Below are 24,297 nucleotides of genomic sequence, written 5' to 3' on the forward strand. Positions count from 1 at the left end.
GAAATTATTTAATATTCCATTATTTTCAAAGATCACTGATTGTTTTATCGTGGAATTCAAAAACATTTTGAATTTCAGTTTTTAGACCCTGATTCTCTAGGAATTCATGGTGTTTCATTAATATATTCTTTTACTATTATGGTATTTTATGAAATATTGTTTCCTACATTATGAAATTCAAGAGTTTGTGTGTTTATTAAGATTAAATTCCATGAATTACAAGGAAACTATGGACTATACGTACAATAAATATAAAATTTAATGGGAATATTAAGTGCTTCATCTAGAAATTCATTGAATTTTTAGATGAATAAGTTGTAAATTCCAAATTTTCAATTTTAACTGATGTAAACCAAGACATTCAAGAGTTTTTTGGATTAATTCAATACATTCATGGTTTTAAAGCATACGATGTGCTACGTTAGAAATTAAGATTTCTTGGGATTTTTAAGTTATTCCTCAAATATTCCCAAGAATATGAGTTCTTTATCAAGAAATTCAATGAATTTTTAGATGAATAATATCTAAATTCCAAAATTTTCAATTTTAACTGATTGTAAAACCAAGAAATTCAAGAGTTTTTGGGTTTAATTAGAATTCATTCCAAAGCTTTTTAAGGAATACAATATGCTTCGTCAAAAAATTCGATATTTCTTGGGATTTTTATGTTTTTCGTCATTTGTTATCAAAGTCTTTAAAGTGTTACATCCAGAAAATTCAGGACTTTTTGGTGAAATTATTTAATATTCCATTATTTTCAAAGATCACTGATTGTTTTATTATCGTGGATTCAAAAAACATTTTGAATTTCAGTTTTTAGACCCTGATTCTCTAGGAATTCATGGTGTTTCATTAATATATTCTTTTACTATTATGGTATTTTAATGAAATATTGTTTCCTACATTAAGAAATTCAAGAGTTTGTGTGTTTTTTAAGATTAAAGTCCATGAATTACAAAGAATACTATGGACTACGTCAATAATATAAAATTTAATGGGAATATTAAGTGCTTCATCTAAAAATTCAATGATTTTTACATGAAAAAGTTCTAAATTCCCAAATTTTTCAATTTTAACTGATTGAAACACCAAGAAATTCAAGAGTTTTTGGGTTTAATTAGAAAACAATCCATGGAATATTAAAGTGCTTCTCATCTAGAAATTCAATGAAATTTTACATGAAAAGTTCTAAATTCCAAAATTTTCAATTTTAACTGATGTAAAACCAAGAAATTCAAGAGTTTTTGGGATTAATTAGAAACAATCCATGGTTTTTAAGGAATACGATTAGTTACGTTAGAATTCAAGATTTCTTGGGATTTTTAAGTTATTCGTCAATTGTTATCTAAGCCTTAAAGTGTTACATCCAGAAAATACAGTACTTTTTGGTGAATTAGTTTAATATTCCATTATTTTCAATGATTACTGAGTGTTTTATCGTGGCATTCAAAAACCATTTTGAATTTCAGTTTTAGACACTGATTCTTCAGGAATTCATGGTGTTTCATTAATATTTTCTTTTACTACTATGGTATTTTATTGAAATATTGTTTCCTTACATTAAGAAATTCAAGAGTTTGTGTGTTTTTTTTAGATTAAAGTCCATGTATTACAAAGAATACTATGGACTACGTCCAATAAATATAAATTTAATGGGAATTAAGTGCTTCATCTAGAAATTCAATGATTTTTACATGAAAAGTTTTAAATTCCAAATTTTCAATTTTAAAACTGATTTTAAAAACAAGACATTCAAGAGTTTTTTTGGATTAATTAAAACATTCGATGGTTTTAAAGCAATACGATGAGCTACGTTAGAAAATTCAAGATTTCTTGGGATTTTTAAGTTATTCCTCAAATATTCCCATAGAATATAGAGTTCTTCATCAAAAATTCAATGATTTTTTAGTGAATAAGTTCTAAATTCCAAAATTTTCAATTTTAACTGATTGTAAAACCAAGAAATTCAAGAGTTTTTGGGTTTAATTAGAATTCATTCCAAAGCTTTTTAAGGAATACAATATGCTTCGTAAAAATTCGATATTTCTTGGGATTTTTATGTTATTCGTCAATTGTTATCAAAGTCTTTAAAGTGTTACATCCAGAAAATTCAGGACTTTTGGTGAAATTATTTAATATTCCATTATTTTCAAAGATCACTGATTGTTTTATCGTGGAATTCAAAAACATTTTGAATTTCAGTTTTTAGACCCTGATTCTCTAGGAATTCATGGTGTTTCATTAATATATTCTTTTACTATTATGGTATTTTAATGAAATATTGTTTCCTACATTATGAAATTCAAGAGTTTGTGTGTTTATTAAGATTCAATTCCATGAATTACAAGGAATACTATGGACTACGTCAATAAATATAAAAATTAATGGGAATATTAAGTGCTTCATCTAAAAATTCAATGATTTTTTAGATGAATAAGTTCTAAATTCCAAAATTTTCAATTTTAACTGATTGTAAACCAAGAAATTCAAGAGTTTTTGGGTTTAATTAGAATACATTCCAAAGCTTTTTAAGGAATACAATATGCTTCGTCAAAAAATTCGATATTTCTTGGGATTTTTATGTTTTCGTCATTTGTTATCAAAGTCTTTAAAGTGTTACATCCAGAAAATTCAGGACTTTTTGGTGAAATTATTTAATATTCCATTATTTTCAAAGATCACTGATTGTTTTATCGTGGATTCAAAAACATTTTGAATTTCAGTTTTTAGACCCTGATTCTCTAGGAATTCATGGTGTTTCATTAATATATTCTTTTACTATTATGGTATTTTAATGAAATATTGTTTCCTACATTATGAAATTCAAGAGTTTGTGTGTTTATTAAGATTAAATTCCATGAATTACAAGGAATACTATGGACTACGCCAATAAATATAAAATTTAATGGGAATATTAAGTGCTTCATCTAGAAATTCAATGAATTTTTTAGATGAATAAGTTGTAAATTCCAAATTTTTCAATTTTAACTGATTGTAAAACCAAGACATTCAAGAGTTTTTTGGATTAATTAGAAACATTCCATGGTTTTTAAAGGCATACGATGTGCTACGTTAGAAAATTCAAGATTTCTTGGGGTTTTAAGTTATTCCTCAAATATTCCCATAGAATATAGAGTTCTTTATCAAGAAATTCAATGAATTTTTATGTGATAATATCTAAATTCCAAATTTTCAATTTTAACTGATTGTAAACCAAGAAATTCAAGAGTTTTTGGGTTTAATTAGAATTCATTCCAAAGCTTTTAAGGAATACAATATGCTTCGTCAAAAAATTCGATATTTCTTGGGATTTTTATGTTTTTCGTCAATTGTTATCAAAGTCTTTAAAGTGTTACATCCAGAAATTCAGGACTTTTTGGTGAATTATTTAATATTCCATTATTTTCAAAGATCACTGATTGTTTTATATCGTGGAATTCAAAAAACATTTTGAATTTCAGTTTTTAGACCCTGATTCTCTAGGAATTCATGGTGTTTCATTAATATATTCTTTTACTATTATGGTATTTTAATGAATATTGTTTCCTACATTATGAAATTCAAGAGTTTGTGTGTTTATTAAGATTCAATTCCATGAATTACAAGGAATACTATGGACTACGTCTAAATATAAAAATTAATGGGAATATTAAGTGCTTCATCTAAAAATTCAATGATTTTTTTAGATGAATAAGTTCTAAATTCCAAAATTTTCAATTTTAACTGATTGTAAAACCAAGAAATTCAAGAGTTTTTGGGTTTAATTAGAAAACATTCCAAAGCTTTTTAAGGAATACAATATGCTTCGTCAAAAAATTCGATATTTCTTGGGATTTTTGTTTTTTTCGTCATTTGTTATCAAAGTCTTTAAAGTGTTACATCCAGAAATTCATCAGGACTTTTTGGGAAATTATTTAATATTCCATTATTTTCAAAGATCACTGATTGTTTTATCGTGGAATTCAAAAAACATTTTGAATTTCAGTTTTTAGACCCTGATTCTCTAGGAATTCATGGTGTTTCATTAATATATTCTTTTACTATTATGGTATTTTAATGAAATATTGTTTCCTACATTATGAAATTCAAGAGTTTGTGTGTTTATTAAGATTAAATTCCATGAATTACAAGGAATACTATGGACTACGCCAATAAATATAAATTTAATGGGAATATTAAGTGCTTCATCTAGAAATTCAATGAATTTTTAGATGAATAAGTTGTAAATTCCAAAATTTTTCAATTTTAACTGATTGTAAAACCAAGACATTCAAGAGTTTTTGGATTAATTAGACAATACATTCCATGGTTTTAAAGGCATACGATGTGCTACGTTAGAAATTCAAGATTTCTTGGGATTTTTAAGTTATTCCTCAAATATTCCCATAGAATATAGAGTTCTTTATCAAGAAATTCAATGAATTTTTAGATGAATAATTCTAAATTCCAAAATTTTCAATTTAACTGATTGTAAAACCAAGAAATTCAAGAGTTTTTGGTTTAATTAGAATTCATTCCAAAGCTTTTTAAGGAATACAATATGCTTCGTCAAAAAATTCGATATTTCTTGGGATTTTTATGTTTTTCGTCATTTGTTCAAAGTCTTTAAAGTGTTACATCCAGAAAATTCAGACTTTTTGGTGAAATTATTTAATATTCCATTATTTTCAAAGATCACTGATTGTTTTATCGTGGAATTCAAAAACATTTTGAATTTCAGTTTTTTAGACCCTGATTCTCTAGAATTCATGGTGTTTCATAATATATTCTTTTACTATTATGGTATTTTAATGAAATATTGTTTCCTACATTATGAAATTCAAGAGTTTGTGTGTTTATTAAGATTAAATTCCATGATTACAAGGAACTATGGACTACGTCAATAAATATAAATTTAATGGAATATTAATGCTTCATCTAGAATTCAATGAATTTTTAGTAGACTAAATGAAAAAAATAAAATAAAGAAATTCTAAATTCCCAATTTTCAATTTTAACTGATTGTAAAACCAAGAAATTCAAGAGTTTTTGGGTTTAATTAGAATTCATTCCAAAGCTTTTTAAGGAATACAATATGCTTCGTTAAAAATTCGATATTTCTTGGGATTTTTATGTTATTCGTCATTGTTATCAAAGTCTTTAAAGTGTTACATCCAGAAAATACAGTACTTTTTGGTGAATTAGTTTAATATTCCATTATTTTCAATGATTACTGAGTGTTTTATCGTGGCATTCAAAAACCATTTTGAATTTCAGTTTTTAGACCCTGATTCTTCTAGGAATTCATGGTGTTTCATTAATATATTCTTTTACTATTATGGTATTTTAATGAAATATTGTTTCCTACATTATGAAATTCAAGAGTTTGTGTGTTTATTAAGATTAAATTCCATGAATTACAAGGAATACTATGGACTACGCCAATAAATATAAATTTTATGGGAATATTAAGTGCTTATCTAGAAATTCAATGATTTTTTAGATGAATAAGATCTAAATTCCAAAATTTTCAATTTTAAACTATTAACTGATTTAAACCAAGACATTCAAGAGTTTTTGGGATTAATTAAAAACAATCCATGGAATATTAAGTGCTTCATCTAGAAATTCAGAATTTTCATGAGAAAGTTTAAATTCCCAAATTTTTCAATTTTAACTGATTTTAAAACCAAGACATTCAAGAGTTTTTGGGATTAATTAAAAAACATCCATGGTTTTTAAAGGAATACGATAGCTACGTTCAAAATTAAAGATTTCTGGTTTTTAAGTTATTCGTCAATTGTTATCTAAGCCTTTAAAGTGTTACATCCAGAAAATTCAGTACTTTTTGGTGAATTAGTTTAATATTCCATTATTTTCAAAGATCACTGATTGTTTTATCGTGGAATTCAAAAAACATTTTGAATTTCAGTTTTTAGACCCTGATTCTCTAGGAATTCATGGTGTTTCATTAATATATTCTTTTACTATTATGGTATTTTAATGAAATATTGTTTCCTACATTATGAAATTCAAGAGTTTGTGTGTTTATTAAGATTCAATTCCATGAATTACAAGGAATACTATGGACACGACGTCAATAAATAAAAATTAATGGGAATATTAAGTGCTTCATCTAAAAATTCAATGATTTTTTTTAGATGAATAAGTTCTAAATTCCAAAATTTTCAATTTTAACTGATTGTAAAACCAAGAAATTCAAGAGTTTTTGGGTTTATTAGAATACATTCCAAAGCTTTTTAAGGAATACAATATGCTTCGTCAAAAAATTCGATATTTCTTGGGATTTTTTTGTTTTTCGTCAATTGTTATCAAAGTCTTTAAAGTGTTACATCCAGAAATTCAGGACTTTTTGGTGAAATTATTAAATTCCATTATTTTCAAAGATCACTGATTGTTTTATCGTGGAATTCAAAAAACATTTTGAATTTCAGTTTTTAGACCCTGATTCTCTAGGAATTCATGGTGTTTCATTAATATATTCTTTTACTATTATGGTATTTAATGAAATATTGTTTCCTACATTATGAAATTCAAGAGTTTGTGTGTTTATTAAGATTAAATTCCATGAATTACAAGAATACTATGGACTACGCCATAAATATAAAATTTAATGGGAATATTAAGTGCTTCATCTAGAAATTCATTGAATTTTTAGATGAATAAGTTGTAAATTCCAAATTTTCAATTTTAACTGATTGTAACCAAGACATTCAAGAGTTTTTTGGATTAATTACAATACATTCCATGGTTTCTAAAGGCATACGATGTGCTACGTTAAAAATTCAAGATTTCTTGGGGTTTTTAAGTTATTCCTCAAATATTCCCATAGAATATAGAGTTCTTTATCAAAAATTCAATGAATTTTTAGATGAATATATCTAAATTCCAAAATTTTCAAATTTAACTGAAAAAAAACAAGAAATTCAAGAGTAGTTTTTGGGTTTAATTAGAATTCATTCCAAAGCTTTTTTAAGGAATACAATATGCTTCGTCAAAAATTCGATATTTCTTGGGATTTTTATGTTTTTCGTCATTTGTTATCAAGTCTTTAAAGTGTTAATCCAGAAAATTCAGGACTTTTTGGTGAAATATTTAATATTCCATTATTTTCAAAGATCACTGATTGTTTTATCGTGGAATTCAAAAACATTTTGAATTTCAGTTTTTAGACCCTGATTCTCTAGGAATTCATGGTGTTTCATTAATATATTCTTTTACTATTATGGTATTTTAATGAATATTGTTTCCTACATTAGAAATTCAAGAGTTTGTGTGTTTTTTAAGATTAAAGTCCATGTTTACAAAGAATACTATGGACTACGTCAATAATATAAAATTTAATGGGAATATTAAGTGCTTCATCTAAAATTCAATGATATTTTACATGAAAAAGTTGTAAATTCCCAATTTTTCAATTTTACTGATTGAAACACAAGAAATTCAAGAGTTTTTGGTTTAATTAGAAAACAATCCATGGAATATTAGTGCTTCATCTAGAAATTCAATGAAATTTACATGAAAAGTTCTAAATTCCAAAATTTTCAATTTTAACTGATTGTAAAACCAAGAAATTCAAGAGTTTTTGGGATTAATTAGAAAACAATCCATGGTTTTTAAAGGAATACGATTAGTTACGTTAGAAAATTCAAGATTTCTTGGGATTTTTAAGTTATTCGTCAATTGTTATCTATGCCTTTAAAGTGTTACATCCAGAAAAACAGTACTTTTTGGTGAATTAGTTTAATATTCCATATTTTTCAATGATTACTGAGTGTTTTATCGTGGCATTCAAAACCATTTTGAATTTCAGTTTTTAGACACTGATTCTTCAGGAATTCATGGTGTTTCATTAATATGTTCTTTTACTACTATGGTATTTATTGAAATATTGTTTCCTACATTAAGAAATTCAAGAGTTTGTGTGTTTTTTAAGATTAAAGTCCATGTATTACAAGAATACTATGGACTACGTCAATAAATATAAAATTAATGGGAATATTAAGTGCTTCATCTAGAAATTCAATGAATTTTTACATGAAAAAGTTGTAAATTCCAAATTTTTCAATTTTAACTGATTTTAAAACAAGACATTCAAGAGTTTTTGGGATTAATTAGAAAACATTCGATGGTTTTTAAAGCAATACGATGAGCTACGTTAGAAAATTCAAGATTTCTTGGGATTTTTAAGTTATTCCTCAAATTTCCCATAGAATATAGAGTGCTTCATCTAAAAATTCAATGATTTTTTTAGAAGAATAAGTTCTAAATTCCAAAATTTTCAATTTTACTGATTGTAAACCAAGAAATTCAAGAGTTTTTGGGTTTAATTAGAATTCATTCCAAAGCTTTTAAGGAATACAATATGCTTCGTAAAAAATTCGATATTTCTTGGGATTTTTATGTTATTTGTCAATTGTTATCAAAGTCTTTAAAGTGTTACATCCAGAAAATTCAGGACTTTTTGGTGAATTATTTAATATTCCATTATTTTCAAAGATCACTGATTGTTTTATCGTGGAATTCAAGAAACATTTTGAATTTCAGTTTTTAGACCCTGATTCTCTAGGAATTCATGGTGTTTCATTAATATATTCTTTTACTATTATGGTATTTTAATGAAATATTGTTTCCTACATTATGAAATTCAAGAGTTTGTGTGTTTATTAAGATTCAATTCCATAATTACAAGGAATACTATGGACTACGTCAATAAATATAAAATTAATGGGAATATTAAGTGCTTCATCTAAAAATTCAATGATTTTTTTAGATGAATAAGTTCTAAATTCCAAAATTTTCAATTTTAACTGATTGTAAAACCAAGAATTCAAGAGTTTTTGGGTTTAATTAGAATACATTCCAAAGCTTTTTAAGGAATACAATATGCTTCGTCAAAAAATTCGATATTTCTTGGGATTTTTTGTTTTTCGTCATTTGTTATCAAAGTCTTTAAAGTGTTACATCCAGAAATTCAGGACTTTTTAAAGAAATTAGTTAATATTCCATTATTTTCAAAGATCACTGATTGTTTTATCGTGGAATTCAAAAACATTTTGAATTTCAGTTTTTAGACCCTGATTCTCTAGGAATTCATGGTGTTTCATTAATATATTCTTTTACTATTATGGTATTTTAATGAAATATTGTTTCCTACATTATGAAATTCAAGAGTTTGTGTGTTTATTAAGATTAAATTCCATGAATTACAAGGAATACTATGGACTACGCCAATAAATATAAAATTTAATGGGAATATTAAGTGCTTCATCTAGAAATTCATTGATTTTTAGATGAATAAGTTGTAAATTCCAAAATTTTCAATTTTAACTGATTGTAAAACCAAGACATTCAAGAGTTTTTTGGATTAATTACAATACATTCCATGGTTTCTAAAGGCATACGATGTGCTACGTTAGAAAATTCAAGATTTCTTGGGGTTTTTAAGTTATTCCTCAAATATTCCCATAGAATATAGAGTTCTTTATCAAGAAATTCAATGAATTTTTAGATGAATAATATCTAAATTCCAAATTTTTCAATTTAAACTGATTGTAAAACCAAGAAATTCAAGAGTTTTTGGGTTTAATTAGAATTCATTCCAAAGCTTTTTAAGGAATACAATATGCTTCGTCAAAAAATTCGATATTTCTTGGGATTTTTATGTTTTTCGTCATTTGTTATCAAAGTCTTTAAAGTGTTACATCCAGAAAATTCAGGACTTTTTGGTGAAATTATTTAATATTCCATTATTTTCAAAGATCACTGATTGTTTTATCGTGGAATTCAAAAAACATTTTGAATTTCAGTTTTTAGACCCTGATTCTCTAGGAATTCATGGTGTTTCATTAATATATTCTTTTACTATTATGGTATTTTAATGAAATATTGTTTCCTACATTATGAAATTCAAGAGTTTGTGTGTTTATTAAGATTCAATTCCATGAATTACAAGGAATACTATGGACTACGTCAATAAATATAAAATTAATGGGAATATTAAGTGCTTCATCTAAAAATTCAATGATTTTTTTAGATGAATAAGTTCTAAATTCCAAAATTTTCAATTTTAACTGATTGTAAAACCAAGAAATTCAAGAGTTTTTGGTTTAATTAGAATACATTCCAAAGCTTTTAAGGAATACAATATGCTTCGTCAAAAAATTCGATATTTCTTGGGATTTTTTTTTTTTTTCTCATTTGTTATCAAAGTCTTTAAAGTGTTACATCCAGAAAATTCAGGACTTTTTGGTGAATTTTTAATATTCCATTATTTTCAAAGATCACTGATTGTTTTATCGTGGAATTCAAAAACATTTTGAATTTCAGTTTTTAGACCCTGATTCTCTAGGAATTCATGGTGTTTCATTAATATATTCTTTTACTATTATGGTATTTTAATGAAATATTGTTTCCTACATTAAGAAATTCAAGAGTTTGTGTGTTTTATTAAGATTAAATTCCATGAATTACAAGGAATACTATGGACTACGTCAATAAATATAAAATTTAATGGGAATATTAAGTGCTTCATCTAGAAATTCAATGATTTTTAGATGAATAAGTTGTAAATTCCAAATTTTCAATTTTAACTGATTGTAAAACCAAGACATTCAAGAGTTTTTTGGATTAATTAGAATACATTCCATGGTTTTTAAAGGCATACGATGTGCTACGTTAGAAATTCAAGATTTCTTGGGGTTTTTAAGTTATTCCTCAAATATTCCCATAGAATATAGAGTTCTTTATCAAGAAATTCAATGAATTTTTAGATAATAATTCTAAATTCAAAATTTTCAATTTTAACTGATTGTAAAACCAAGAAATTCAAGAGTTTTGGGTTTAATTAGAATTCATTCCAAAGCTTTTTAAGGAATACAATATGCTTCGTCAAAATTCGATATTTCTTGGGATTTTTATGTTTTTCGTCATTTGTTATCAAAGTCTTTAAAGTGTTACATCCAGAAAATTCAGGACTTTTTGGTGAAATTATTTAATATTCCATTATTTTCAAAGATCACTGATTGTTTTATCGTGGAATTCAAAAAACATTTTGAATTTCAGTTTTTAGACCCTGATTCTCTAGGAATTCATGGTGTTTCATTAATATATTCTTTTACTATTATGGTATTTTAATGAAATATTGTTTCCTACATTATGAAATTCAAGAGTTTGTGTGTTTATTAAGATTAAATTCCATGAATTACAAGGAATACTATGGACTACCCAATAAATATAAAATTTAATGGGAATATTAAGTGCTTCATCTAGAAATTCAATGAATTTTTAGATGAATAAGATCTAAATTCCAAATTTTCAATTTTAACTGATTGTAAAACCAAGAAATTCAAGAGTTTTTGGGTTTAATTAGAATTCATTCCAAAGCTTTTAAGGAATACAATATGCTTCGTTAAAAATTCGATATTTCTTGGGATTTTTTAGTTATTCGTCAATTGTTATCAAAGTCTTTAAAGTGTTACATCCAGAAAATTCAGGACTTTTTGGTGAATTAGTTAATATTCCATTATTTTCAATGATTACTGAGTGTTTTATCGTGGCATTCAAAAACCATTTTGAATTTCAGTTTTTAGACCCTGATTCTCTAGAATTCATGGTGTTTCATTAATATATTCTTTTACTATTATGGTATTTTAATGAAATATTGTTTCCTACATTATGAAATTCAAGAGTTTGTGTGTTTATTAAGATTAAATTCCATGAATTACAAGGAATACTATGGACTACGACTACGCCATAATATAAAATTTAATGGGAATATTAAGTGCTTCATCTAGAAATTCAATGATTTTTTAGATGAATAAGTTCTAAATTCCAAAATTTTCAATTTTAACTGATTTAAAACCAAGACATTCAAGAGTTTTGGGATTAATTAGAAAACATCCATGGAATATTAAGTGCTTCATCTAGAATTTCAATGAATTTTTACATGAAAAAGTTTTGTAAATTCCCAATTTTTCAATTTTAACTGATTTAAAAACCAAGAAATTCAAGAGTTTTTGGGATTTAATTAAAAAACAATCCATGGTTTTTAAAGGAATACGATAGCTACGTTCGAAATTCAAGATTTCTTGGGATTTTTAAGTTATTCGTCAATTGTTATCTAAGCTTTAAAGTGTTACATCCAGAAAATTCAGTACTTTTGGTGAATTAGTTTAATATTCCATTATTTTCAAAGATCACTGATTGTTTTATCGTGGAATTCAAAAACATTTTGAATTTCAGTTTTAGACCCTGATTCTCTAGGAATTCATGGTGTTTCATTAATATATTCTTTTACTATTATGGTATTTTAATGAAATATTGTTTCCTACATTATGAAATTCAAGAGTTTGTGTGTTTATTAAGATTAAATTCCATGAATTACAAGGAATACTATGGACTACGTCAATAAATATAAAATTAATGGGAATATTAAGTGCTTCATCTAAAATTCAATGATTTTTTTAGATGAATAAGTTCTAAATTCCAAAATTTTCAATTTTAACTGATTGTAAAACCAAGAAATTCAAGAGTTTTTGGGTTTAATTAGAATACATTCAAAGCTTTTTAAGGAATACATATGCTTCGTCAAAAATTCGATATTTCTTGGGATTTTTTTGTTTTTCGTCAATTGTTATCAAAGTCTTTAAAGTGTTACATCCAGAAAATTCAGGACTTTTTGGTGAAATTATTAATATTCCATTATTTTCAAAGATCACTGATTGTTTTATCGTGGAATTCAAAAACATTTTGAATTTCAGTTTTTAGACCCTGATTCTCTAGGAATTCATGGTGTTTCATTAATATATTCTTTTACTATTATGGTATTTTAATGAAATATTGTTTCCTACATTATGAAATTCAAGAGTTTGTGTGTTTATTAAGATTAAATTCCATGAATTACAAGGATACTATGGACTACGCCAATAAATATAAAATTTAATGGGAATATTAAGTGCTTCATCTAGAAATTCATTGAATTTTTAGATGAATAATTGTAAATTCCAAATTTTCAATTTTAACTGATTGTAAAACCAAGACATTCAAGAGTTTTTGGATTAATTACAATAACATTCCATGGTTTCTAAGGCAATACGATGTGCTACGTTAGAAAATTCAAGATTTCTTGGGGTTTTTAAGTTATTCCTCAATATTCCCATAAATATAGAGTTCTTTATCAAGAAATTCAATGAATTTTTAGATGAATAATATCTAAATTCCAAAATTTTCAATTTTAACTGATTGTAAAACCAAGAAATTCAAGAGTTTTTGGGTTTAATTAGAATTCATTCCAAAGCTTTTTAAGGAATACAATATGCTTCGTCTAAAAATTCGATATTTCTTGGGATTTTTATGTTTTTCGTCATTTGTTATCAAAGTCTTTAAAGTGTTACATCCAGAAAATTCAGGACTTTTTGGTGAAATTATTTAATATTCCATTATTTTCAAAGATCACTGATTGTTTTATCGTGGAATTCAAAAACATTTTGAATTTCAGTTTTTAGACCCTGATTCTCTAGGAATTCATGGTGTTTCATTAATATATTCTTTTACTATTATGGTATTTTAATGAAATATTGTTTCCTACATTAAGAAATTCAAGAGTTTGTGTGTTTTTTAAGATTAAAGTCCATGTATTACAAAGAATACTATGGACTACGTCAATAAATATAAATTTAATGGGAATATTAAGTGCTTCATCTAAAAATTCAATGATATTTTACATGAAAAAGTTGTAAATTCCCAAATTTTTCAATTTTAACTGATTGAAACCAAGAAATTCAAGAGTTTTTGGGTTTAATTAGAAAACATCCATGGAATATAAGTGCTTCATCTAGAAATTCAATGAATTTTACATGAAAAAGTTCTAAATTCCAAAATTTTCAATTTTAACTGATTGTAAAACCAAGAAATTCAAGAGTTTTTGGGATTAATTAGAAAACATCCATGGTTTTTAAAGGAATACGATTAGTTACGTTAGAAAATTCAAGATTTCTTGGGATTTTTAAGTTATTCGTCAATTGTTATCTATGCCTTTAAAGTGTTACATCCAGAAAACTACTTTTTGGTGAATTAGTTTAATATTCCATTATTTTCAATGATTACTGAGTGTTTTATCGTGGCATTCAAAAACCATTTTGAATTTCAGTTTTTAGACACTGATTCTTCAGGAATTCATGGTGTTTCATTAATATTTCTTTTACTACTATGGTATTTTAATTGAAATATTGTTTCCTACATTAAGAAATTCAAGAGTTTGTGTGTTTTTTAAGATTAAAGTCCATGTATTACAAAGAATACTATGGACTACGTCAATAAATATAAAATTTAATGGGAATATTAAGTGCTTCATCTAGAAATTCAATGAATTTTTACATGAAAAAGTTGTAAATTCCAAATTTTTCAATTTAACTGATTTTAAAAACAAGACATTCAAGAGTTTTTGGGATTAATTAGAAAACATTCGATGGTTTTTAAAGCAATACGATGAGCTACGTTAGAAAATTCAAGATTTCTTGGGATTTTTAAGTTATTCCTCAAATATTCCCATAGAATATAGAGTGCTTCATCTAAAAATTCAATGATTTTTTTAGTGAATAAGTTCTAAATTCCAAATTTTCAATTTTAACTGATTGTAAAACCAAGAATTCAAGAGTTTTTGGGTTTAATTAGAATTCATTCCAAAGCTTTTTAAGGAATACAATATGCTTCGTAAAAAATTCGATATTTCTTGGGATTTTTATGTTTTGTCAATTGTTATCAAAGTCTTTAAAGTGTTACATCCAGAAAATTCAGGACTTTTTGGTGAAATTATTTAATATTCCATTATTTTCAAAGATCACTGATTGTTTTATCGTGGAATTCAAGAAACATTTTGAATTTCAGTTTTTAGACCCTGATTCTCTAGGAATTCATGGTGTTTCATTAATATATTCTTTTACTATTATGGTATTTTAATGAAATATTGTTTCCTACATTATGAAATTCAAGAGTTTGTGTGTTTATTAAGATTCAATTCCATAAATTACAAGGAATACTATGGACTACGTCAATAAATATAAAATTAATGGGAATATTAAGTGCTTCATCTAAAATTCAATGATTTTTTAGATGAATAAGTTCTAAATTCCAAAATTTTCAATTTTAACTGATTGTAAAACCAAGAAATTCAAGAGTTTTTGGGTTTAATTAGAATACATCCAAAGCTTTTTAAGGAATACAATATGCTTCGTCAAAAAATTCGATATTTCTTGGGATTTTTTTGTTTTTCGTCATTTGTTATCAAAGTCTTTAAAGTGTTACATCCAGAAAATTCAGGACTTTTTAAAGAAATTATTTAATATTCCATTATTTTCAAAGATCACTGATTGTTTTATCGTGGAATTCAAAAAACATTTTGAATTTCAGTTTTTAGACCCTGATTCTCTAGGAATTCATGGTGTTTCATTAATATATTCTTTTACTATTATGGTATTTTAATGAAATATTGTTTCCTACATTATGAAATTCAAGAGTTTGTGTGTTTATTAAGATTAAATTCCATGAATTACAAGGAATACTATGGACTACGCAATAAATATAAAATTTAATGGGAATATTAAGTGCTTCATCTAGAAATTCATTGAATTTTTAGATGAATAAGTTGTAAATTCCAAAATTTTCAATTTTAACTGATTGTAAAACAAGACATTCAAGAGTTTTTTGGATTAATTACAATACATTCCATGGTTTCTAAAGGCATACGATGTGCTACGTTAGAAAATTCAAGATTTCTTGGGTTTTTAAGTTATTCCTCAAATATTCCCATAGAATATAGAGTTCTTTATCAAGAAATTCAATGATTTTTAGATGAATAATATCTAAATTCCAAAATTTTCAATTTTAACTGATTGTAAAACCAAGAAATTCAAGAGTTTTTGGGTTTAATTAGAATTCATTCCAAAGCTTTTTAAGGAATACAATATGCTTCGTCAAAAATTCGATATTTCTTGGGATTTTTATGTTTTTCGTCATTTGTTATCAAAGTCTTTAAAGTGTTACATCCAGAAAATTCAGGACTTTTTGGTGAAATTATTTAATATTCCATTATTTTCAAAGATCACTGATTGTTTTATCGTGGAATTCAAAAAACATTTTGAATTTCAGTTTTTAGACCCTGATTCTCTAGGAATTCATGGTGTTTCATTAATATATTCTTTTACTATTATGGTATTTTAATGAAATATTGTTTCCTACATTATGAAATTCAAGAGTTTGTGTGTTTTTAAGATTAAATTCCATGTATTACAAAGAATACTATGGACTACGTCAATAAATATAAAATTTAATGGGAATATTAAGTGCTTCATCTAAAATTCAATGATATTTTAATGAAAAAGTTGTAAATTCCCAAATTTTTCAATTTTAACTGATTGAAACACCAAGAAATTCAAGAGTTTTTGGGTTTAAATAGAAAACAATCCATGAATATAAGTGCTTCATCTAGAAATTCAATGAAATTTCATGAAAAAGTTCTAAATTCCAAAATTTTCAATTTAACTGATTGTAAAACCAAGAAATTCAAGAGTTTTTGGGATTAATTAGAAAACAATCCATGGTTTTTAAGGAATACGATTAGTTACGTTAGAAAATTCAAGATTTCTTGGGATTTTAAGTTATTCGTCAATTGTTATCTATGCCTTTAAAGTGTTACATCCAGAAAATACAGTACTTTTTGGTGAATTAGTTTAATATTCCATTTTTCAATGATTACTGAGTGTTTTATCGTGGCATTCAAAAACCATTTTGAATTTCAGTTTTTAGACACTGATTCTTCAGGAATTCATGGTGTTTCATTAATATTTCTTTTACTACTATGGTATTTTATTGAAATATTGTTTCCTACATTAAGAAATTCAAGAGTTTGTGTGTTTTTTAAGATTAAAGTCCATGTATTACAAAGAATACTATGGACTACGTCAATAAATATAAAATTTAATGGGAATATTAAGTGCTTCATCTAGAAATTCAATGAATTTTTACATGAAAAAGTTGTAAATCCCAAATTTTTCAATTTTAACTGATTTTAAAAACAAGACATTCAAGAGTTTTTGGGATTAATTAGAAAACATTCGATGGTTTTTAAAGCAATACGATGAGCTACGTTAGAAAATTCAAGATTTCTTGGGATTTTAAGTTATTCCTCAATATTCCCATAGAATATAGAGTTCTTCATCAAAAATTCAATGATTTTTTAGATGATAAGTTCTAAATTCCAAATTTTCAATTTTAACTGATTGTAAAACCAAGAAATTCAAGAGTTTTTGGGTTTAATTAGAATTCATTCCAAAGCTTTTTAAGGAATACAATATGCTTCGTAAAAATTCGATATTTCTTGGGATTTTTATGTTATTTGTCAATTGTTATCAAAGTCTTTAAAGTGTTACATCCAGAAAATTCAGGACTTTTTGGTGAAATTATTTAATATTCCATTATTTTCAAAGATCACTGATTGTTTTATCGTGGAATTCAGAAACATTTTGAATTTCAGTTTTTAGACCCTGATTCTCTAGGAATTCATGGTGTTTCATTAATATATTCTTTTACTATTATGGTATTTTAATGAAATATTGTTTCCTACATTATGAAATTCAAGAGTTTGTGTGTTTATTAAGATTCAATTCCATGAATTACAAGGAATACTATGGACTACGTCAATAAATATAAAATTAATGGGAATATTAAGTGCTTCATCTAAAATTCAATGATTTTTTTAGATGAATAAGTTCTAAATTCCAAAATTTTCAATTTTAACTGATTGTAAAACCAAGAAATTCAAGAGTTTTTGGGTTTAATTAGAATTCATTCCAAAGCTTTTTAAGGAATACAATATGCTTCGTCAAAAAATTCGATATTTCTTGGGATTTTTATGTTTTTCGTCATTTGTTATCAAAGTCTTTAAAGTGTTACATCCAGAAAATTCAGGACTTTTTGGTGATTATTTAATATTCCATTATTTTCAAAGATCACTGATTGTTTTATATCGTGGAATTCAAAAAACATTTTGAATTTCAGTTTTTAGACCCTGATTCTCTAGGAATTCATGGTGTTTCATTAATATATTCTTTTACTATTATGGTATTTTAATGAAATATTGTTTCCTACATTAAAATTCAAGAGTTTGTGTGTTTTTTTAAGATTAAAGTCCATGTATTACAAAGAATACTATGGACTACGTCAATAAATATAAAATTTAATGGGAATATTAAGTGCTTCATCTAAAAATTCAATGATATTTTACATGAAAAGTTGTAAATTCCCAAAATTTTTCAATTTTAACTGATTGAAACACCAAGAAATTCAAGATTTTTTGGGTTTAATTAGAAAACAATCCATGGAATATTAAGTGCTTCATCTAGAAATTCATGAAATTTTACATTACATGAAAAAGTTCTAAATTCCAAAATTTTCAATTTTAACTGATTGTAAAACCAAGAAATTCAAGAGTTTTTGGGATTAATTAAAACAATCCATGTTTTAAAGGAATACGATTAGTTACGTTAGAAATTCAAGATTTCTTGGGATTTTTAAGTTATTCGTCAATTGTTATCTATGCCTTTAAAGTGTTACATCCAGAAAATACAGTACTTTTTGGTGAATTATTTAATATTCCATTATTTTCAATGATTACTGAGTGTTTTATCGTGGCATTCAAAAACCATTTTGAATTTCAGTTTTTAGACACTGATTCTTCTAGGAATTCATGGTGTTTCATTAATATGTTCTTTTACTACTATGGTATTTTATTGAAATATTGTTTCCTACATTAAGAAATTCAAGAGTTTGTGTGTTTTTTAAGATTAAAGTCCATGTATTACAAGAATACTATGGACTACGTCAATAAATATAAATTTAATGGGAATATTAAGTGCTTCATCTAGAAATTCAATGAATTTTTACATGAAAAAGTTGTAAATTCCCAAATTTTTCAATTTTAACTGATTTTAAAAAAAGACATTCAAGAGTTTTTGGGATTAATTAGAAAACATTCGATGGTTTTTAAAGCAATGATGAGCTACGTTAGAAAATTCAAGATTTCTTGGGATTTTTAAGTTATTCCTCAATATTCCCATAGAATATAGAGTGCTTCATCTAAAATTCAATGATTTTTTTAGATGAATAAGTTCTAAATTCCAAAATTTTCAATTTTAACTGATTGTAAAACCAAGAAATTCAAGAGTTTTTGGGTTTAATTAGAATTCATTCCAAAGCTTTTTAAGGAATACAATATGCTTCGTAAAAAATCGATATTTCTTGGGATTTTTTGTTATTTGTCAATTGTTATCAAAGTCTTTAAAGTGTTACATCCAGAAAATTCAGGACTTTTTGGTGAAATTATTTAATATTCCATTATTTCAAAGATCACTGATTGTTTATCGTGGAATTCAAGAACATTTTGAATTTCAGTTTTTAGACCCTGATTCTCTAGGAATTCATGGTGTTTCATTAATATATTCTTTTACTATTATGGTATTTTAATGAAATATTGTTTCCTACATTATGAAATTCAAGAGTTTGTGTGTTTATTAAGATTCAATTCCATGAATTACAAGGAATACTATGGACTACTACGTCAATAAATATAAAAATTAATGGGAATATTAAGTGCTTCATCTAAAAATTCAATGATTTTTTAGATGAATAAGTTCTAAATTCCAAAATTTTCAATTTTAACTGATTGTAAAACCAAGAAATTCAAGAGTTTTTTGGTTTAATTAGAATTCATTCCAAAGCTTTTTAAGGAATACAATATGCTTCGTCAAAAATTCGATATTTCTTGGGATTTTTTTGTTTTTCGTCATTTGTTATCAAAGTCTTTAAAGTGTTACATCCAGAAATTCAGGACTTTTTGGTAAATTATTTAATATTCCATTATTTTCAAAGATCACTGATTGTTTTATCGTGGAATTCAAAAAACATTTTGAATTTCAGTTTTTAGACCCTGATTCTCTAGGAATTCATGGTGTTTCATTTATATTCTTTTACTATTATGGTATTTTAATGAAATATTGTTTCCTACATTATGAAATTCAAGAGTTTGTGTGTTATTAGATTAAATTCCATGAATTACAAGGAATACTATGGACTACGTCACAATAAATATAAAATTTAATGGGAATATTAAGTGCTTCATCTAGAAATTCATTGAATTTTTAGATGAATAAGTTGTAAATTCCAAAATTTTCAATTTTAAACTGATTGTAAAACCAAGACATTCAAGAGTTTTTGGATTAATTACAATACATTCCATGGTTTTTAAAGGCATACGATGTGCTACGTTAGAAAATTCAAGATTTCTTGGGTTTTTTAAGTTATTCCTCAAATATTCCCATAGAATATAGAGTTCTTTATCAGAAATTCAATGAATTTTTAGATGAATAATATCTAAATTCCAAATTTTCAATTTAAACTGATTGTAAAACCAAGAAATTCAGAGTTTTTGGGTTTAATTAGAATTCATTCCAAAGCTTTTTAAGGAATACAATATGCTTCGTCAAAAATTCGATATTTCTTGGGATTTTATGTTTTTCGTCATTTGTTATCAAATCTTTAAAGTGTTACATCCAGAAAATTCAGGACTTTTTGGTGAAATTATTTAATATTCCATTATTTTCAAAGATCACTGATTGTTTTATCGTGGAATTCAAAAAACATTTTGAATTTCAGTTTTTAGACCCTGATTCTCTAGGAATTCATGGTGTTTCATTAATAATTCTTTTACTATTATGGTATTTTAATGAAATATTGTTTCCTACATTAAGAAATTCAAGAGTTTGTGTGTTTTTTAAGATTAAATTCCATGTATTACAAGAATATACTATGGACTACGTCAATAAATATAAAATTTAATGGGAATATTAAGTGCTTCATCTAAAAATTCAATGATATTTTAGATGAAAAAGTTGTAAATTCCCAATTTTTCAATTTTAACTGATTGAAAACACCAAGAAATTCAAGAGTTTTTGGTTTAATTAGAAACAATCCATTTATATTAAAGTGCTTCATCTAAATTCAATGAAATTTTACATGAAAAAGTTCTAAATTCCAAAATTTTCAATTTTAACTGATTTAAACCAAGAAATTCAAGAGTTTTTGGATTAATTAGAAAACAATCCATGGTTTTTAAGGAATACGATTAGTTACGTTAGAATTCAAGATTTCTTGGGATTTTTAAGTTATTCGTCAATTGTTATCTATGCCTTTAAAGTGTTACATCCAGAAAATACAGTACTTTTTGGTGAATTATTTAATATTCCATTATTTTCAATGATTACTGAGTGTTTTATCGTGGCATTCAAAACCATTTTGAATTTCAGTTTTTAGACACTGATTCTTCTAGGAATTCATGGTGTTTCATTATATATTCTTTACTACTATGGTATTTTATGAAATATTGTTTCCTACATTAGAAATTCAAGAGTTTGTGTGTTTTTTAAGATTAAGTCCATGATTACAAAGAATACTATGGACTACGTCAATAAATATAAAATTTAATGGGAATATTAAGTGCTTCATCTAAAATTCAATGATTTTTAGATGAATAAGTTGTAAATTCCAAAATTTTCAATTTTAACTGATTGTAAAACCAAGACATTCAAGAGTTTTTTGGATTAATTACAATACATTCCATGGTTTTTAAGGCATACGATGTGCTACGTTAGAAAATTCAAGATTTCTTGGGGTTTTTAAGTTATTCCTCAAATATTCCCATAGAATATAGAGTTCTTTATCAAGAAATTCAATGAATTTTTAGATGAATAAGTATCTAAATTCCAAATTTTCAATTTTAACTGATTGTAAAACCAAGAAATTCAAGAGTTTTTGGGTTTTAGAATTCATTCCAAAGCTTTTTAAGGAATACAATATGCTTCGTCAAAAAATTCGATATTTCTTGGGATTTTTATGTTTTTCGTCATTTGTTATCAAAGTCTTTAAAGTGTTACATCCAGAAAATTCAGGACTTTTTGGTGAAATTATTTAATATTCCATTATTTTCAAAGATCACTGATTGTTTTATCGTGGAATTCAAAAAACATTTTGAATTTCAGTTTTTAGACCCTGATTTCTAGGAATTCATGGTGTTTCATTAATATATTCTTTTACTATTATGGTATTTTAATGAAATATTGTTTCCTACATTATGAAATTCAAGAGTTTGTGTGTTTTTTAAGATTATTCCATGATTACAAAGAATACTATGGACTACGTCAATAATTAAAATTTAATGGAATATTAAGTGCTTCATCTAAAAATTCAATGATATTTTACATGAAAAAGTTGTAAATTCCAATTTTTCAATTTTAACTGATTGAACACCAAGAAATTCAAGAGTTTTTGGTTTAATTAGAAACAATCATGGAATATTAAGTGCTTCATCTAGAAATTCAATGAAATTTTACATGAAAAAGTTCTAAATTCCAAAATTTTCAATTTTAACTGATTGTAAAACCAAGAAATTCAAGAGTTTTTGGGATTAATTAGAAAACAATCCATGGTTTTTAAAGGAATACGATTAGTTACGTTAGAAAATTCAAGATTTCTTGGGATTTTTAAGTTATTCGTCAATTGTTATCTATGCCTTTAAAGTGTTACATCCAGAAAATACAGTACTTTTTGGTGAATTAGTTTAATATTCCATTATTTTCAATGATTACTGAGTGTTTTATCGTGGCATTCAAAAACATTTTGAATTTCAGTTTTTAGACCCTGATTCTTCAGGAATTCATGGTGTTTCATTAATATGTTCTTTTACTACTATGGTATTTTAATGAAATATTGTTTCCTACATTAAGAAATTCAAGAGTTTGTGTTTTTTTAAGATTAGTCCATGTATTACAAAGAATACTATGGACTACGTCAATAAATATAAATTTAATGGGAATATTAAGTGCTTCATCTAGAAATTCAATGAATTTTTACATGAAAAGTTGTAAATTCCCAAATTTTTCAATTTTAACTGATTTTAAAAACAAGACATTCAAGAGTTTTTTGGATTAATTAGAAAACATTCGATGGTTTTTAAAGCATACGATGAGCTACGTTAGAAAATTCAAGATTTCTTGGGATTTTTAAGTTATTCCTCAAATATTCCCATAGAATATAGAGTTCTTCATCAAAAATTCAATATTTTTTTGTGTGAATAAGTTCTAAATTCCAAATTTTCAATTTTAACTGATTGTAAAACCAAGAAATTCAAGAGTTTTTGGGTTTAATTAGAATTCATTCCAAAGCTTTTTAGGGAATACAATATGCTTCGTAAAAAATTCGATATTTCTTGGGATTTTTATGTTATTTGTCATTGTTATCAAAGTCTTTAAGTGTTACATCCAGAAATTCAGGACTTTTTGGTGAAATTATTTAATATTCCATTATTTTCAAAGATCACTGATTGTTTTATCGTGGAATTCAAGAAACATTTTGAATTTCAGTTTTTAGACCCTGATTCTCTAGGAATTCATGGTGTTTCATTAATATATTCTTTTACTATTATGGTATTTTAATGAAATATTGTTTCCTACATTATGAAATTCAAGAGTTTGTGTGTTTATTAAGATTCAATTCCATGAATTACAAGGAATACTATGGACTACGTCAATAAATATAAAATTAATGGGAATATTAAGTGCTTCATCTAAAATTCAATGATTTTTTTAGATGAATAAGTTCTAAATTCCAAAATTTTCAATTTTAACTGATTGTAAAACCAAGAAATTCAAGAGTTTTTGGGTTTAATTAGAATTCATTCCAAAGCTTTTTAAGGAATACAATATGCTTCGTCAAAAATTCGATATTTCTTGGGATTTTTTTGTTTTTCGTCATTTGTTATCAAAGTCTTTAAAGTGTTACATCCAGAAATTCAGGACTTTTTGGTGAAATTATTTAATATTCCATTATTTTCAAAGATCACTGATTGTTTTATCGTGGAATTCAAAAACATTTTGAATTTCAGTTTTTAGACCCTGATTCTCTAGGAATTCATGGTGTTTCATTAATATATTCTTTTACTATTATGGTATTTTAATGAAATATTGTTTCCTACATTATGAAATTCAAGAGTTTGTGTGTTTATTAAGATTAAATTCCATGATTACAAGGAATACTATGGACTACGCCAATAAATATAATTTAATGGGAATATAAGTGCTTCATCTAGAAATTCATTGAATTTTTAGATGAATAAGTTGTAAATTCCAAAATTTTCAATTTTAACTGATTGTAAAACCAAGACATTCAAGAGTTTTTTGGATTAATTACAAA

Source organism: Rhopalosiphum maidis, chromosome 4 (assembly GCF_003676215.2).
Source record: "Rhopalosiphum maidis isolate BTI-1 chromosome 4, ASM367621v3, whole genome shotgun sequence".
In the NCBI taxonomy this organism is placed as follows: Eukaryota; Metazoa; Arthropoda; class Insecta; order Hemiptera; family Aphididae; genus Rhopalosiphum; species Rhopalosiphum maidis.